General features: G+C 44.4%; 1 pseudogene; it reads left to right on the forward strand.

Moving 5' to 3' along the window:
• The first annotated feature begins 970 nt into the window (after positions 1–970).
• The window catches only part of LOC135568159 (transmembrane protein 8B-like), a 66,335-nt pseudogene continuing 49,529 nt past the window's right edge, over positions 971–17,776 (forward strand).

Below are 17,776 nucleotides of genomic sequence, written 5' to 3' on the forward strand. Positions count from 1 at the left end.
CCATGTCAGTTTATGACTGTACTGGTTCAACTGTGGAACACACAACGTCACCATGTCAGTCTATGTCACCATGTCAGTCTATGTCACCATGTCAGTCTATGACACCATGTCAGTCTATGTCACCATGTCAGTCTATGACACCATGTCAGTCTATGTCACCATGTCAGTCTATGATACCATGTCAGTCTATGACTGTACTGGTTCAACTGTGGAACACACAACGTCACCATGTCAGTCTATGACACCATGTCAGTCTATGACACCATGTCAGTCTATGACACCATGTCAGTCTATGACACCATGTCAGTCTACGTCACCATGTCAGTCTACGACACCATGTCAGTCTATGTCACCATGTCAGTCTATGTCACCATGTCAGTCTATGACACCATGTCAGTCTATGACTGTACTGGTTCAACTGGAACACACAACGTCACCATGTCAGTCTATGACACCATGTCAGTCTATGACACCATGTCAGTCTATGACACCATGTCAGTCTATGATACCATGTCAGTCTATGTCACCATGTCAGTCTATGACACCATGTCAGTCTATGTCACCATGTCAGTCTATGACACCATGTCAGTCTACGTCACCATGTCAGTCTATGATACCATGTCAGTCTATGTCACCATGTCAGTCTATGACACCATGTCAGTCTATGACTGTACTGGTTCAACTGTGGAACACACAACGTCACCATGTCAGTCTATGACACCATGTCAGTCTATGACACCATGTCAGTCTATGTCACCATGTCAGTCTATGTCACCATGTCAGTCTATGACACCATGTCAGTCTACGTCACCATGTCAGTCTATGTCACCATGTCAGTCTATGATACCATGTCAGTCTATGACACCATGTCAGTCTACGTCACCATGTCAGTCTATGTCACCATGTCAGTCTATGACACCATGTCACTCTATGACTGTACTGGTTCAACTGTGGAACACACAACGTCACCATGTCAGTCTATGACACCATGTCAGTCTATGTCACCATGTCAGTCTATGTCACCATGTCAGTCTATGTCACCATGTCAGTCTATGACACCATGTCAGTCTACGTCACCATGTCAGTCTATGTCACCATGTCAGTCTATGATACCATGTCAGTCTATGACTGTACTGGTTCAACTGTGGAACACACAACGTCACCATGTCAGTCTATGTCACCATGTCAGTCTATGTCACCATGTCAATGTCACCATGTCAGTCTATGACACCATGTCAGTCTATGTCACCATGTCAGTCTATGACACCATGTCAGTCTATGTCACCATGTCAGTCTATGATACCATGTCAGTCTATGACTGTACTGGTTCAACTGTGGAACACACAACGTCACCATGTCAGTCTATGACACCATGTCAGTCTATGACACCATGTCAGTCTATGACACCATGTCAGTCTATGACACCATGTCAGTCTACGTCACCATGTCAGTCTACGACACCATGTCAGTCTATGTCACCATGTCAGTCTATGTCACCATGTCAGTCTATGACACCATGTCAGTCTATGACTGTACTGGTTCAACTGGAACACACAACGTCACCATGTCAGTCTATGACACCATGTCAGTCTATGACACCATGTCAGTCTATGACACCATGTCAGTCTATGATACCATGTCAGTCTATGACACCATGTCAGTCTATGTCACCATGTCAGTCTATGACACCATGTCAGTCTATGTCACCATGTCAGTCTATGACACCATGTCAGTCTACGTCACCATGTCAGTCTATGATACCATGTCAGTCTATGTCACCATGTCAGTCTATGACACCATGTCAGTCTACGTCACCATGTCAGTCTATGACTGTACTGGTTCAACTGGAACACACAACGTCACCATGTCAGTCTATGATACCATGTCGGTCTATGTCAGTCTATGTCACCATGTCAGTCTATGACACCATGTCAGTCTATGACACCATGTCAGTCTATGACACCATGTCAGTCTATGTCACCATGTCAGTCTATGACACCATGTCAGTCTATGTCACCATGTCAGTCTATGTCACCATGTCAGACATGTCACCATGTCAGTCTATGTCACCATGTCAGTCTATGACACCATGTCAGTCTATGACACCATGTCAGTCTATGATCTCTAGATCTGTGTCTCTCTCTCTTTCTCTCTCTGGGGGCAACACATGACAGCCTGTCTCTACCGGCAATAACATGTTTCTACTCAGTGTTCTCTATCTAACCCTCCCTCCCTCCCTCCCTCCTCCTCTCTCCACCCCTCACCCTCCCCTCCCTCCCTCCCTCCCTCCCTCCCTCCCTCCCTCCCTCCCTCCCTCCCTCCTCCACTCACTCCACCCCTCACCCTCCCTCCCCTCCCTCCTCCCTCACTCACTCACTCACTCTCCTCACTCACTCACTCCTCACTCACTCACTCACTCACTCACTCACCCTCCCTCCCTCCTCCTCTCTCCACCCCTCCCTCCTCCTCCCTCTCCCTCCCTCCTCCTCTCTCCACCCCTCCCTCCTCTCTCCTCCTCCTCCTCCTCCTCTCTCCTCCTCCTCCTCAGGTACTTGCGTTGGGGAGCTCCTCCAGTCATTGACCCAGTAGGACGGCTGTTTCCTAACAACACTGTGACATCACCAGTCCTCTCGCTCAACCTGCCCATGACATCATCACAAAGCAACACAACCTTTAACCTCTCTAACCCCGCCCCCGGAGACTGGTACCTGGCGGCTCACCTGCCCCGAGACGATGGACGCATCGAACACAAGGTGAGGAGTTTTTATAGTGTGTTCTGTGTGTGTGTGTATTGCGTGTGTGTTTATAATGTGTGTGTTTATAGTGTGTGTGTGTGTGTTCTGTGTGTATTGTTTGTGTGTGTATTGTGTGTGTGTGTTTATAATGTGTGTGTTTATAGTGTGTGTGTGTGTGTTTATAGTGTGTGTGTGTTTATAGTGTGTGTGTTTATAATGTGTGTGTGTGTGTGTTTAAAATGTGTGTGTGTGTGTGTTTATAATGTGTGTGTGTGTATTGTGTGTGTGTTTATAATGTGTGTGTGTGTGTGTTTATAATGTGTGTGTGTGTATTGTGTGTGTGTTTATAATGTGTGTGTGTTTATAATGTGTGTGTGTTTATAATGTGTGTGTGTTTATAATGTGTGTGTGTGTATTGTGTGTGTGTTTATAATGTGTGTGTGTGTGTGTTTATAATGTGTGTGTGTGTGTGTTTATAATGTGTGTGTGTGTATTGTGTGTGTGTTTATAATGTGTGTGTGTGTGTGTTTATAATGTGTGTGTGTGTGTGTTTATAATGTGTGTGTGTGTATTGTGTGTGTGTTTATAATGTGTGTGTGTGTGTTTATAATGTGTGTGTGTGTGTGTTAATAGTGTGTGTGTGTGTGTGTATTGTGTGTGTGTTTATAATGTGTGTGTGTGTGTTTATAATGTGTGTGTGTGTGTGTTTATAATGTGTGTGTGTGTGTGTTTATAATGTGTGTGTGTGTGTGTTTATAATGTGTGTGTGTGTGTGTGTGTGTGTGTGTTTATAATGTGTGTGTGTGTGTGTTTATAATGTGTGTGTGTGTGTGTTTATAATGTGTGTGTGTGTGTGTGTGTGTGTGTGTTTATAATGTGTGTGTGTGTGTGTTTATAATGTGTGTGTGTGTGTGTTTATAATGTGTGTGTGTGTGTGTTTATAATGTGTGTGTGTGTGTGTTTATAATGTGTGTGTGTGTGTGTGTTTATAATGTGTGTGTGTGTGTGTGTGTGTGTGTGTTTATAATGTGTGTGTGTGTGTGTTTATAATGTGTGTGTGTGTGTGTTTATAATGTGTGTGTGTGTTTATAATGTGTGTGTGTGTGTGTGTTTATAATGTGTGTGTGTGTGTGTTTATAATGTGTGTGTGTGTAGGGGGATTCCGTCCTGCTCTTACCTCTTCCAGCCCCAGCTGTCAGTCAGGAGAGCAGTGGACACACCCATCCTCCAGGCCACGCCCTAACCCAGAGCGCCTCCCCGACAGACCTGCACGACTCAGGTAAGGACCGTTACGCTAACCCTAACCCCTGACCTTAACCCCTGACCCTGTCACAACTGAAAGGAGATGAAAAGGTCATAGAACCAAGCCAATCAAACTGAAGCTGCTTTTGTCTTATTGGTTGAGAATTCTTAACTCACCCCGTGCCGTCTGCTGCATTACGTCATGGTTTCACCTCCTCTCAGCCTCTCCTCCTCTCTTATTGGTTGAGAATTCCTCTCCTCCTCTCTTATTGTTTGAGAATTCTTCTCCTCCTCTCTTATTGGTTGAGAATTCCTCTCCTCCTCTCTTATTGGTTGAGAATTCTTAACTCACCCCGTGCCGTCTGCTGCATTACGTCATGGTTTCACCTCCTCTCAGCCTCTCCTCCTCTCTTATTGGTTGAGAATTCCTCTCCTCCTCTCTTATTGGTTGAGAATTCCTCTCCTCCTCTCTTATTGGTTGAGAATTCCTCTCCTCCTCTCTTATTGGTTGAGAATTCTTAACTCACCCCGTGCCGTCTGCTGCATTACGTCATCGTTTCACCAGTGATTAGCTTCTAATCTTTTGATTTCTATATTTGTCTGGTTATTGTAACAGCATGGATATAGATACAATGCAGCCAACAGGACACTGCAATGAGCTAACCAAGCTAATGGACATTTTCAGTTCAAAGTGGTCAGAGAGAGGTCTAGGTTCACTTCTAAAATTACATTTATTGTCTGCCAAACCATGCACATAAACCATGACAAACTATGATGCCAATATTTAATTATATAGCTCCCGTTGGGCTAATGTCTCTTCTGTCAACCTTGATCCCAGTTCCCGCAGGACTGACAGCTGTGTTGACATGACAACTGGCTCAGAATTCAGAACCTTTTCATTGGATCATGTGACAAAAGTATTTGTTTTGATTGGCTGTTGCATATACAGTGCCTTGCGAAAGTATTCGGCCCCCTTGAACTTTGCGACCTTTTGCCACATTTCAGGCTTCAATCATAAAGATATAAAACTGTATTTTTTTGTGAAGAATCAACAACAAGTGGGACACAATCATGAAGTGGAACGACATTTATTGGATATTTCAAACTTTTTTAACAAATCAAAAACTGAAAAATTGGGCGTGCAAAATTATTCAGCCCCTTTACTTTCAGTGCAGCAAACTCTCTCCAGAAGTGCAGTGAGGATCTCTGAATGATCCAATGTTGACCTAAATGACTAATGATGATAAATACAATCCACCTGTGTGTAATCAAGTCTCCGTATAAATGCACCTGCACTGTGATAGTCTCAGAGGTCCGTTAAAAGCGCAGAGAGCATCATGAAGAACAAGGAAATGTGGCAAAAGGTCGCAAAGTTCAAGGGGGCCGAATACTTTCGCAAGGCACTGTAGTTGGAACGTTTCGATGCACCCGAGATGCAGATGAGTTGCAGGGGGATGTTTCTCAAGAAGCAACTCGGCTGCTTGGACCTGAAGTTGTGTGGAAGTTGCTTGGACCTGAAGTTGCTTGGACCTGAAGTTGTGTGGAAGTTGCTTGGACCTGAAGTTGCTTGGACCTGAAGCTGTGTGGAAGTTGCTTGGACCTGAAGTTGCTTGGACCTGAAGTTGTGTGAAAGTTGCTTGGACCTGAAGTTGCTTGGACCTGAAGTTGCTTGGGCCTGAAGTTGCTTGGACCTGAAGTTGCTTGGACCTGAAGTTGTGTGAAAGTTGCTTGGACCTGAAGTTGCTTGGACCTGAAGTTGTGTGAAAGTTGCTTGGACCTGAAGTTGCTTGGACCTGAAGTTGCTTGGACCTGAAGTTGTGTGGAAGTTGCTTGGACCTGAAGTTGCTTGGACCTGAAGTTGCTTGGACCTGAAGTTGCTTGGACCTGAAGTTGTGTGGAAGTTGCTTGGACCTGAAGTTGTGCGGAAGTTGCTTGATGTAACTCCAGCTTTAGAGAGCAATGAGGAAGAGATTTGAGATTTGATTTGAACAGTCAGCATCATGATAAAAACCAGTCACACCTGAAAGTCTGTCTACTATAACAATACCCTCTGTCTCTCTCTCTCTGACTGTCTACTTCGGTCTAACAACCCAACTAGCACATTCAGTCCCTTGGAAGTTGTGGGAACGTGTGTTTTTGGTTTTCGCATATGCCATAAGTTTCCTGACTGGTAAAACTGAATGTTTTTTAAACGTTCTGAGAACAGAAGTTAACCTACCTGAACCTGTACCTGAACGTACATTTTTAGCACAGAGGTTCTTTGAACATTTTACTCTGTTTCCCTGAAAGGTTTCCTGGGAATATTTTAGAAATATTTGAATGTTATTCCACTAAATAACTCAATAATAAGCATAACATTCACAACATTTGGAATGTTTTCTTAAGGCTATAGCCAGGTGATGTAAAATGGAAAAAGGTTATTTGGAGGTTTTTGAATCATTTCCTTAACTTTCAAGTAAATGTTTCACTAAGACTTTAGTAACACTGCTAGCTTATTTTGGGTTAACTGTTTTGAGCTCCAAGCACAGAAAAGTCGTACATTGATTTGCTTTGGCATTAATCAACAAAACATTTTGGTTTATTTTTTAATTGTGACATGGAGTCAGCGAGATTCGAACCCATGAGCTTGTGTTCTCTATCCCTGGAATTAGTCCACTGGGCCACCAGGATGTTTATGCATACAAAGCTGTTCATTTTGGTCTATTCAAACAGACCACATTTCAAAGGAAACGAGCACCATGAACATCAGGTGTAGCCAATTAGTGGGCTTGGCAACACACCTGAACACACTTAACTAGAGGATAGAGAGAGTTTTGTTAATGCTGAGAACGGAATGTAGATGTCTTGAAATAACTTTCTTAGAACATGACTAAAAAGAACCATGAGAAAACCTGCAGAAAACATGCTGAAGTACTGAAATTACCACTGAAGAACGTTGCTTCTTAACATTCTCTGAACGTTCTGGGAACATGACTAAAAAGAACCATGAGAAAACCTGCAGAAAACATGCTGAAGTACTGAAATTACCACTGAAGAACGTTGCTTCTTAACATTCTCTGAACGTTCTGGGAACATGACTAAATAGAACCATGAGAAAACCTGCAGAAAACATGCTGAAGTACTGAAATTACCACTGAAGAACGTTGCTTCTTAACATTCTCTGAACGTTCTGGGAACATGACTAAATAGAACCATGAGAAAACCTGCAGAAAACATGCTGAAGTACTGAAATTACCACTGAAGAACGTTGCTTCTTAACATTCTCTGAACGTTCTGGGAACATGACTAAATAGAACTATGAGAAAACCTGCACAAAAAGTGATGCTGAAGGACTGAAATTACCACTGAAGAACGTTGTTTTTTAGTGTTCTCTGAACTATTCCCCATGTCAAATCAGTTGGAGAACATTCCTAATACACATTAGATGCTAGCTGGGCTCTCTTCCTCCCTCTCTCTCCTCTTCCTCCCTCTCTCTCCTCTTCCTCCCTCTCTCTCCTCTTCCTCCCTCTCTCTCCTCTTCCTCCCTCTCTCCCTTTCACACACAGCTATTGTGCTCGCTCTTCCTCCCTCTCTCTCCTCTTCCTCCCTCTCTCTCCTCTTCCTCCCTCTCTCCTCTTCCTCCCTCTCTCCCTTTCACACACAGCTATTGTGCTCGCTCTTCCTCCCTCTCTCTCCTCTTCCTCCCTCTCTCTCCGAGGCTCATTAGAGTAATTAGTACATTACACCTCATGCTGAAACTGAACTGCAGATGTGAGAGTGTGTGTGTTAGGGTTTAATACCGGTGTGTTAGGGTTTAATACCGGTGTGTGTGTGTGTTAGGGTTTAATACCGTGTGTGTGTGTGTGTGTTAGGGTTTAATACCGGTGTGTGTTAGGGTTTAATACCGGTGTGTGTGTGTTAGGGTTTAATACCGGTGTGTGTGTGTGTTAGGGTTTAATACCGGTGTGTGTGTTAGGGTTTAATACCGGTGTGTGTGTGTGTTAGGGTTTAATACCGGTGTGTGTGTGTGTTAGGGTTTAATACCGGTGTGTGTGTGTGTTGTGTTAGGGTTTAATACCGGTGTGTGTGTGTGTTAGGGTTTAATACCGGTGTGTGTGTGTTGTGTGTGTGTGTGTTAGGGTTTAACGGTGTGGTGTGTTAGGGTTTAATACCGGTGTGTGTGTGTGTGTGTGTGTGTGTGTTAGGGTTTAATACCGGTGTGTGTGTTAGGGTTTAATACCGGTGTGTGTGTGTGTTAGGGTTTAATACCGGTGTGTGTGTGTGTTAGGGTTTAATACCGGTGTGTGTGTGTGTGTTAGGGTTTAATACCGGTGTGAGAGTGTGTGTGTGTTAGGGTTTAATACCGGTGTGTGTGTGTGTTAGGGTTTAATACGGGTGTGTGTGTGTGTTAGGGTTTAATACCGGTGTGTGTGTGTGTTAGGGTTTAATACCGGTGTGAGAGTGTGTGTGTGTTAGGGTTTAATACCGGTGTGTGTGTGTGTGTGTTAGGGTTTAATACCGGTGTGTGTGTGTGTGTGTTAGGGTTTAATACCGGTGTGTGTGTGTTAGGGTTTAATACCGGTGTGTGTTAGGGTTTAATACCGGTGTGTGTGTGTGTGTTAGGGTTTAATACCGGTGTGTGTGTGTGTTAGGGTTTAATACCGGTGTGTGTGTGTGTGTTAGGGTTTAATACCGTGTGTGTGTGTGTGTTAGGGTTTAATACCGTGTGTGTGTGTTAGGGTTTAATACCGGTGTGTGTGTGTTAGGGTTTAATACCGTGTGTGTGTGTGTGTGTGTTAGGGTTTAATACCGGTGTGTGTGTGTGTGTTAGGGTTTAATACCGGTGTGTGTGTGTTAGGGTTTAATACCGGTGTGTGTGTGTGTGTGTGTGTTAGGGTTTAATACCGGTGTGTGTGTGTTAGGGTTTAATACCGGTGTGTGTGTGTTAGGGTTTAATACCGGTGTGTGTGTGTTAGGGTTTAATACCGTGTGTGTGTGTGTGTTAGGGTTTAATACCGGTGTGTGTGTGTGTGTGTTAGGGTTTAATACCGGTGTGTGTGTGTTAGGGTTTAATACCGGTGTGTGTGTGTTAGGGTTTAATACCGGTGTGTGTGTGTGTGTTAGGGTTTAATACCGGTGTGTGTGTGTTAGGGTTTAATACCGGTGTGTGTGTGTGTTAGGGTTTAATACCGGTGTGTTAGGGTTTAATACCGGTGTGTGTGTGTGTGTTAGGGTTTAATACCGGTGTGTGTGTGTGTGTGTTAGGGTTTAATACCGGTGTGTGTGTGTGTTAGGGTTTAATACCGGTGTGTGTGTGTGTGTGTGTTAGGGTTTAATACCGGTGTGTTAGGGTTTAATACCGGTGTGTGTGTGTGTTAGGGTTTAATACCGGTGTGTGTGTGTGTTAGGGTTTAATACCGGTGTGTGTGTGTTAGGGTTTAATACCGGTGTGTGTGTGTGTGTGTTAGGGTTTAATACCGGTGTGTGTGTGTGTTAGGGTTTAATACCGGTGTGTGTGTGTGTTAGGGTTTAATACCGGTGGTGTGTGTGTGTTAGGGTTTAATACCGGTGTGTGTGTGTTAGGGTTTAATACCGGTGGTGTGTGTGTGTGTTAGGGTTTAATACCGGTGTGTGTGTGTTAGGGTTTAATACCGGTGTGAGAGTGTGTGTGTGTTAGGGTTTAATACCGGTGTGTGTGTGTTAGGGTTTAATACCGGTGTGTGTGTGTGTTAGGGTTTAATACCGGTGTGTGTGTGTGTTAGGGTTTAATACCGGTGTGTGTGTGTGTTAGGGTTTAATACCGGTGTGTGTGTGTGTTAGGGTTTAATACCGGTGTGTGTGTGTGTTAGGGTTTAATACCGGTGTGAGAGTGTGTGTGTGTTAGGGTTTAATACCGTGTGTGTGTGTGTTAGGGTTTAATACCGGTGTGTGTGTGTGTGTTAGGGTTTAATACCGGTGTGTGTGTGTGTGTGTGTGTGTGTTAGGGTTTAATACCGGTGTGTGTGTGTTAGGGTTTAATACCGGTGTGTGTGTGTGTGTTAGGGTTTAATACCGGTGTGTGTGTGTGTGTTAGGGTTTAATACCGGTGTGTGTGTGTGTTAGGGTTTAATACCGGTGTGTGTGTGTGTTAGGGTTTAATACCGGTGTGTGTGTGTTAGGGTTTAATACCGGTGTGTGTGTGTTAGGGTTTAATACCGGTGTGTGTGTGTGTGTGTGTGTGTGTGTTAGGGTTTAATACCGGTGTGTGTGTGTGTTAGGGTTTAATACCGTGTGTGTGTGTGTTAGGGTTTAATACCGGTGTGTGTGTGTGTGTGTTAGGGTTTAATACCGGTGTGTGTGTGTTAGGGTTTAATACCGGTGTGTGTGTGTGTTAGGGTTTAATACCGGTGTGTGTGTGTTAGGGTTTAATACCGGTGTGTGTGTGTGTGTGTTAGGGTTTAATACCGGTGTGTGTGTGTTAGGGTTTAATACCGGTGTGTGTGTGTGTTAGGGTTTAATACCGGTGTGTGTGTGTGTGTGTGTGTGTGTGTTAGGGTTTAATACCGGTGTGTGTGTGTGTTAGGGTTTAATACCGGTGTGTGTGTGTGTGTGTTAGGGTTTAATACCGGTGTGTGTGTGTTAGGGTTTAATACCGGTGTGTGTGTGTGTGTTAGGGTTTAATACCGGTGTGTGTGTGTTAGGGTTTAATACCGGTGTGTGTGTGTGTTAGGGTTTAATACCGGTGTGTGTGTGTGTTAGGGTTTAATACCGGTGTGTGTGTGTGTGTGTGTTAGGGTTTAATACCGGTGTGTGTGTGTTAGGGTTTAATACCGGTGTGTGTGTGTGTGTGTGTGTGTGTTAGGGTTTAATACCGGTGTGTGTGTGTGTTAGGGTTTAATACCGGTGTGTGTTGTGTTAGGGTTTAATACCGGTGTGTGTGTGTTAGGGTTTAATACCGGTGTGTGTGTGTTAGGGTTTAATACCGGTGTGTGTGTGTGTTAGGGTTTAATACCGGTGTGAGTGTGTGTGTGTGTTAGGGTTTAATACCGGTGTGTGTGTGTGTTAGGGTTTAATACCGGTGTGTGTGTGTTAGGGTTTAATACCGGTGTGTGTGTGTGTTAGGGTTTAATACCGGTGTGTGTGTGTGTTAGGGTTTAATGTGTGTGTGTGTGTTAGGGTTTAATACCGGTGTGTGTGTGTGTTAGGGTTTAATACCGGTGTGTGTGTGTTAGGGTTTAATACCGGTGTGTGTGTGTGTGTTAGGGTTTAATACCGTGTGTGTGTGTTAGGGTTTAATACCGTGTGTGTGTGTGTGTTAGGGTTTAATACCGGTGTGTGTTGTGGTTAGGGTTTAATACCGATTGTGAGTGTGTGTGTGTTAGGGTTTAATACCGGTGTGTGTGTGTTAGGGTTTAATACCGGTGTGTGTGTGTGTGTGTTAGGGTTTAATACCGGTGTGTGTGTGTTAGGGTTTAATACCGGTGTGTGTGTGTGTGTTAGGGTTTAATACCGGTGTGTGTGTGTGTTAGGGTTTAATACCGGTGTGTTAGGGTTTAATACCGGTGTGTGTGTGGGTTTAATACCGGTGTGTGTGTGTTAGGGTTTAATACCGGTGTGTGTGTGTGTGTTAGGGTTTAATACCGGTGTGTGTGTGTGTTAGGGTTTAATACCGGTGTGTTAGGGTTTAATACCGGTGTGTGTGTGTGTTAGGGTTTAATACCGGTGTGTGTGTGTGTTAGGGTTTAATACCGGTGTGTGTGTGTTAGGGTTTAATACCGGTGTGTGTGTGTGTGTTAGGGTTTAATACCGGTGTGTGTTAGGTTTAATACCGGTGTGTGTGTGTGTTAGGGTTTAATACCGTGTGTGTGTGTGTGTTAGGGTTTAATACCGGTGTGTGTGTGTGTGTTGGGTTTAATACCGGTGTGAGAGTGTGTGTGTTAGGGTTTAATACCGGTGTGTGTGTGTGTTAGGGTTTAATACCGGTGTGTGTGTGTTAGGGTTTAATACCGGTGTGTGTGTGTGTTAGGGTTTAATACCGGTGTGTGTGTGTGTTAGGGTTTAATACCGGTGTGTGTGTTAGGGTTTAATACCGGTGTGTGTGTGTGTGTTAGGGTTTAATACCGGTGTGTGTGTGTTAGGGTTTAATACCGGTGTGTGTGTGTGTGTGTTAGGGTTTAATACCGGTGTGTGTGTGTGTTAGGGTTTAATACCGGTGTGTGTGTGTGTGTGTTAGGGTTTAATACCGGTGTGTGTGTGTGTGTGTGTTAGGGTTTAATACCGGTGTGTGTGTGTGTTAGGGTTTAATACCGGTGTGTGTGTGTGTTAGGGTTTAATACCGGTGTGTGTGTGTTAGGTTTAATACCGGTGTGTGTGTGTGTTAGGGTTTAATACCGGTGTGTGTGTGTTAGGGTTTAATACCGGTGTGTGTGTGTGTTAGGGTTTTAATACCGGTGTGTGTGTGTGTTAGGGTTTAATACCGGTGTGTGTGTGTTAGGGTTTAATACCGGTGTGTGTGTGTTAGGGTTTAATACCGGTGTGTGTGTGTGTTAGGGTTTAATACCGGTGTGTGTGTGTGTGTGTGTTAGGGTTTAATACCGGTGTGTTAGGGTTTAATACCGGTGTGTGTGTGTGTTAGGGTTTAATACCGGTGTGTGTGTGTGTGTGTTAGGGTTTAATACCGGTGTGTGTGTGTGTTAGGGTTTAATACCGGTGTGTGTGTGTTAGGGTTTAATACCGGTGTGTGTGTGTGTTAGGGTTTAATACCGGTGTGTGTGTGTTAGGGTTTAATACCGGTGTGTGTGTGTGAGGGTGTTAGGGTTTAATACCGGTGTGTGTGTGTGTTAGGGTTTGTTCCGGGGGTGTTAGGGTTTAATACCGGTGTGAGGTGTGTGTGTGTGTGTGTTAGGGTTTAATACCGGTGTGTGTGTGTGTGTTAGGGTTTAATACCGGTGTGTGTGTGTGTGTTAGGGTTTAATACCGGTGTGTGTGTTAGGGTTTAATACCGGTGTGTGTGTGTTAGGGTTTAATACCGGTGTGTGTGTGTGTTAGGGTTTAATACCGGTGTGTGTGTGTGTTAGGGTTTAATACCGGTGTGTGTGTGTTAGGGTTTAATACCGGTGTGTTAGGGTTTAATACCGGTGTGTGTGTGTTAGGGTTTAATACCGGTGTGTGTGTGTGTGTGTTAGGGTTTAATACCGGTGTGTGTGTTAGGGTTTAATACCGGTGTGTGTGTGTTAGGGTTTAATACCGGTGTGTGTGTGTTAGGGTTTAATACCGTGTGGTGTGTGTGTGTGTGTTAGGGTTTAATACCGTGTGTGTGTGTTAGGGTTTAATACCGGTGTGTGTGTGTGTTAGGGTTTAATACCGGTGTGTGTGTTAGGGTTTTAATACCGTGTGTGTGTGTATTAGGGTTTAATACCGGTGTGTGTGTGTGTTAGGGTTTAATACCGGTGTGTGTGTGTGTGTGTGTGTGTTAGGGTTTAATACCGGTGTGTGTGTGTTAGGGTTTAATACCGGTGTGTGTGTGTGTTAGGGTTTAATACCGGTGTGTGTGTGTTAGGGTTTAATACCGGTGTGTGTGTGTTAGGGTTTAATACCGGTGTGTTAGGGTTTAATACCGGTGTGTGTGTGTGTGTTAGGGTTTAATACCGGTGTGTGTGTGTTAGGGTTTAATACCGGTGTGTGTGTGTTAGGGTTTAATACCGGTGTGTGTGTGTGTTAGGGTTTAATACCGGTGTGTGTGTGTGTTAGGGTTTAATACCGGTGTGTGTGTGTTAGGGTTTAATACCGGTGTGTGTGTTAGGGTTTAATACCGGTGTGTGTGTGTGTTAGGGTTTAATACCGGTGTGAGAGTGTGTGTGTGTTAGGGTTTAATACCGGTGTGTGTGTGTGTGTGTGTGTGTGTGTTAGGGTTTAATACCGGTGTGTGTGTGTGTGTTAGGGTTTAATACCGGTGTGTGTGTGTGTGTGTTAGGGTTTAATACCGGTGTGAGAGTGTGTGTGTGTTAGGGTTTAATACCGGTGTGAGAGTGTGTGTGTGTTAGGGTTTAATACCGGTGTGTGTGTGTGTAGGGTTTAATACCGGTGTGTGTGTGTGTGTTTGGGGTTTAATACCGTGTGTGTGTGTGTTAGGGTTTAATACCGGTGTGTGTGTGTTAGGGTTTAATACCGTGTGTGTGTGTGTGTGTTAGGGTTTTAATACCGGGTGTGTGTGTGTGTTAGGGTTTAATACCGGTGTGTGTGTGTTAGGGTTTAATACCGGTGTGTTAGTGTGTAGGGTTTTAATGTGTTGTGGGTTTGGGTTTAGCCGGTGTGTGTGTGTGTGTGTGTGTGTGTTAGGGTTTAATACCGGTGTGTGTGTGTGTTAGGGTTTAATACCGGTGTGTGTGTGTGTGTTAGGGTTTAATACCGGTGTGAGAGTGTGTGTGTGTTAGGGTTTAATACCGGTGTGAGAGTGTGTGTGTGTTAGGGTTTAATACCGGTGTGTGTGTGTTAGGGTTTAATACCGGTGTGTGTGTGTTAGGGTTTAATACCGGTGTGTGTGTGTTAGGGTTTAATACCGGTGTGTGTGTGTGTTAGGGTTTAATACCGGTGTGTGTGTGTGTTAGGGTTTAATACCGGTGTGTGTTAGGGTTTAATACCGGTGTGTGTGTGTTAGGGTTTAATACCGGTGTGTGTGTGTTAGGGTTTAATACCGGTGTGTGTGTGTTAGGGTTTAATACCGGTGTGTCAGGTAGGGTTTAATACCGGTGTGTGTGTGTTAGGGTTTAATACCGGTGTGTGTGTGTGTGTGTTAGGGTTTAATACCGGTGTGTGTGTGTGTGTGTGTTAGGGTTTAATACCGGTGTGTTAGGGTTTAATACCGGTGTGTGTGTGTTAGGGTTTAATACCGGTGTGTGTGTGTGTGTTGGGTTTAATACCGGTGTGTGTGTGTGTTGGGGTTAATACCGGTGTGTGTGTGTTAGGGTTTTAATACCGGTGTGTGTGTGTTGGGGTTTAATACCGGTGTGTGTGTGTGTTAGGGTTTAATACCGGTGTGTGTGTGTTAGGGTTTAATACCGGTGTGTTAGGGTTTAATACCGGTGTGTGTGTGTGTGTTAGGGTTTAATACCGGTGTGTGTGTGTTAGGGTTTAATACCGGTGTGAGAGTGTGTGTGTGTGTGTGTGTTAGGGTTTAATACCGGTGTGTGTGTGTGTTAGGGTTTAATACCGGTGTGTGTGTGTGTGTGTGTTAGGGTTTAATACCGGTGTGTTAGGGTTTAATACCGGTGTGTGTGTGTTAGGGTTTAATACCGGTGTGTGTGTGTGTGTTAGGGTTTAATACCGGTGTGTGTGTGTTAGGGTTTAATACCGGTGTGTGTGTGTGTGTTAGGGTTTAATACCGGTGTGTGTGTGTGTGTTAGGGTTTAATACCGGTGTGTGTGTGTGTTAGGGTTTAATACCAGGTGTGTGTGTGTGTTAGGGTTTAATACCGTGTGTGTGTGTGTTAGGGTTTAATACCGTGTGTGTTGGGGTTTAATACCGGTGTGTGTGTGTTAGGGTTTAATGTGTGTGTGTGTGTGTGTTAGGGTTTAATACCGGTGTGTGTGTGTGTGTGTTTGTTAGGGTTTAATACCGGTGTGTGTGTGTTAGGGTTTAATACCGGTGTGTGTGTGTTAGGGTTTAATACCGGTGTGTGTGTGTGTGTGTGTTAGGGTTTAATACCGGTGTGTGTGTGTTAGGGTTTAATACCGGTGTGTGTGTTAGGGTTTAATACCGGTGTGTGTGTGTTAGGGTTTAATACCGGTGTGTGTGTGTTAGGGTTTAATACCGGTGTGTGTGTGTGTGTGTTAGGGTTTAATACCGGTGTGTGTGTGTTAGGGTTTAATACCGGTGTGTGTGTGTGTGTGTTTGTTAGGGTTTAATACCGGTGTGTGTGTGTTAGGGTTTAATACCGGTGTGTGTGTGTTAGGGTTTAATACCGGTGTGTGTGTGTGTGTGTTTGTTAGGGTTGTGTGTGTGTGTGTGTTAGGGTTTAATACCGGTGTGTGTGTGTTAGGGTTTAATACCGGTGGTGTGTGTGTGTTAGGGTTTAATGCCGGTGTGTGTGTGTGTGTTAGGGTTTAATACCGGTGTGTGTGTGTTAGGGTTTAATACCGTGTGTTAGGGTTTAATGTGTGTGTGTGTTAGGGTTTAATACCGGTGTGTGTGTGTTAGGGTTTAATACCGGTGTGTGTGTGTGTTAGGGTTTAATACCGGTGTGTGTGTGTGTGTGTGTGTTAGGGTTTAATACCGGTGTGTGTGTGTGTTAGGGTTTAATACCGGTGTGTGTGTGTTAGGGTTTAATACCGGTGTGTGTGTGTGTTAGGGTTTAATACCGGTGTGTGTGTGTGTTAGGGTTTAATACCGGTGTGTGTGTGTGTTAGGGTTTAATACCGGTGTGTGTGTGTGTTAGGGTTTAATACCGGTGTGTGTGTGTGTTAGGGTTTAATACCGGTGTGTGTGTGTTAGGGTTTAATACCGGTGTGTGTGTGTGTTAGGGTTTAATACCGGTGTGAGAGTGTGTGTGTGTTAGGGTTTAATACCGGTGTGTGTGTGTGTGTGTGTGTGTGTGTTAGGGTTTAATACCGGTGTGTGTGTGTGTGTTAGGGTTTAATACCGGTGTGTGTGTGTGTGTGTTAGGGTTTAATACCGGTGTGTTAGGGTTTAATACCGGGGTGTGTGTGTTAGGGTTTAATACCGGGGTGTGTGTATTAGGGTTTAATACCGGTGTGTGTGTGTGTGTTAGGGTTTAATACCGGTGTGTGTGTGTGTGTGTGTGTGTTGGGGTTTAATACCGGTGTGTGTGTGTTAGGGTTTAATACCGGTGTGTGTGTGTGTGTGTGTGTGTTGGGGTTTAATACCGGTGTGTGTGTGTTAGGGTTTAATACCGGTGTGTGTGTGTTAGGGTTTAATACCGGTGTGTGTGTGTGTTAGGGTTTAATACCGGTGTGAGAGTGTGTGTGTTAGGGTTTTAATACCGGTGTGTGTGTGTGTTAGGGTTTTAATACCGGTGTGTGTGTGTGTTAGGGTTTAATACCGGTGTGTGTGTTGGGTTTAATACCGGTGTGTGTGTTAGGGGTTAATACCGGTGTGTGTGTCTTAGGGTTTAATACCGGTGTGTGTGTGTGTTAGGGTTTAATACCGGTGTGTGTGTGTGTGTATAGGGGTTTAATACCGGTGTGTGTGTTAGGGTTTAATACCGGTGTGTGTGTGTGTTAGGGTTTAATACCGGTGTGTGTGTGTTAGGGTTTAATACCGGTGTGTGTGTGTTAGGGTTAATACCGGTGTGTGTGTGTGTGTGTTAGGGTTTAATACCGGTGTGTGTGTGTTAGTGTTTAATACCGGTGTGTGTGTTAGGGTTTAATACCGTGTGTGTGTGTGTGTTAGGGTTAATACCGGTGTGTGTGTGTTAGGGTTTAATACAGTGGTGTGTGTGTGTGTTAGGGTTTAATACCGGTGTGTGTGTGTGTGTGTGTTAGGGTTTAATACCGGTGTGTGTGTGTTAGGGTTTTAATACCGGTGTGTGTGTGTGTTAGGTTTAATACCGGTGTGTGTGTGTGTGTGTTAGGGTTTAATACCGGTGTGTGTGTGTGTGTTAGGGTTTAATACGGTGTGTGTGTGTTAGGGTTTAATACCGTGTGTGTGTGTGTTAGGGTTTAATACCGGTGTGTGTGTGTGTGTTAGGGTTTAATACCGGTGTGTGTGTGTTAGGGTTTAATACCGGTGTGTGTGTGTGTGTTAGGGTTTAATACCGGTGTGAGTGTGTGTGTGTTAGGGTTGGGGTTTAATACCGGTGTGTGTGTGTTGGGTTTAATACCGGT

The sequence above is a fragment of the Oncorhynchus nerka genome, unplaced genomic scaffold (genome assembly GCF_034236695.1).
Source record: "Oncorhynchus nerka isolate Pitt River unplaced genomic scaffold, Oner_Uvic_2.0 unplaced_scaffold_1668, whole genome shotgun sequence".
In the NCBI taxonomy this organism is placed as follows: domain Eukaryota; kingdom Metazoa; phylum Chordata; class Actinopteri; order Salmoniformes; family Salmonidae; genus Oncorhynchus; species Oncorhynchus nerka.